The sequence below is a fragment of the Electrona antarctica genome (genome assembly GCF_951216825.1).
Source record: "Electrona antarctica genome assembly, chromosome: 24".
In the NCBI taxonomy this organism is placed as follows: Eukaryota; Metazoa; Chordata; class Actinopteri; order Myctophiformes; family Myctophidae; genus Electrona; species Electrona antarctica.
Window position 1 is genome coordinate 22,383,190 of NC_136803.1, and position 1,475 is coordinate 22,384,664.

The window sequence follows — 1,475 nt, forward strand, 5'->3', positions numbered from 1 at the left end:
GGCTACTTGTCTTTGTTTTTTTTTGTATTAACATTTTATTTCAGATCAACTCAATACTGTTTTTACTACCGGGTAATGTACTGTGCCCAACTGCCCATGATCAGGATCAACCCAGACAACACAGTCTCAGGGGGAAAAATGTCACATTTGATCCAGAAGTTAACTCTGGCAAATGGGTTCCATAGGTAACCATAGGTTCTAACCTGACTCTGCCAGATGGGGGCGGTATTGATTCACAACAGAAACCAATGTGATTGTGATTCTCTTCCATCAGGTGAAATGGGTTCCCCTCTGCAGATTTACCAGTGCAGTGAGTGGACCAGATAATTAGGGGAGAACGGGGTAAGATGAACCACTTTTTGCTTAAGTTGTCCTGGAAGCAAGGCAAAATGAGATGGCAGTAAAATCTAATGATGTACCCAGATGTCAGGATGTCTTCTATTGATTTAAATGATGAGTAAGCATCTATGACAAAGGGCCATGAAAATAATAAGGTAATGTGGCTCAATTTGCCCCAGGTAAGGGGTAAGTTGATCCAAGTCGAGGGGTAAGTTGAACCACATGATCTTTGAATGTTAAAAGCTTAAGCTTGAACAGATAATGTATTCACGTATCGATAATAATATAATAGTTTTCCCTTTTGCAAATAGTCTTATTTGTTTATTTATTATTTAAACAATATTAAGACAATTAAATAAAGTTTGTTATTCAGAACCTTATATTTGCAATATTGTTAATACAATATTGCAAACTTCTCTTAAATGAGTATGTACATGCAAATTAAAGGTCATTCAGTATAATTTGAGTAGCAAAGACTTAATACAAAATAATATGAATGGTGATTCCCATTGACTCAATTTACCCCCGGACATCGGTTAATTTTACCCCCAGCCTCCATTTTAGAAAACAATGACTAGAATAATACTTCAGACAATTTATTTGCTAAATGATTCACATGGTTCTATCCATTGGCAAATCATCAACGTGTATGATATTACATTTTAGACCTAGGTACATTTTGCTTTGTATAACAGTCATTTTACATGATGTGTCGAAATTTTACTTTGACCGACAAAAACTTGTTTTTTGTGTAAAATAATGTTTTCTACTTTCCCCATGTGCTTCCCAACTTCACAGCCAGGTGTAAATGATGGATGCTTACTAGATTTAAGGTCACATGGCAACACAGTTTTCTAGTTTTCTAGATAAAGGGGGTGGTTCAACTTACCCCTCATCTTACCCCGTTCTCCCCTACCTAATTTTAAAAGTTGTGACCAGTTGACTTTAATTGGGCTTTGTTGTTGCTTTGATATCGGTATAGCCTATCTGTAGTGTACTTTTAGAAGTGGGTGGACCGTGGACGCCCGATAAACTCTGACCACAGACAACAAGGTCAGACTTTATGAATGAGTTCATGAGCTGGACTCTGGCAGTGGGTGATATATTATTATTGAGTGTCGGAAAACCTTACTCCA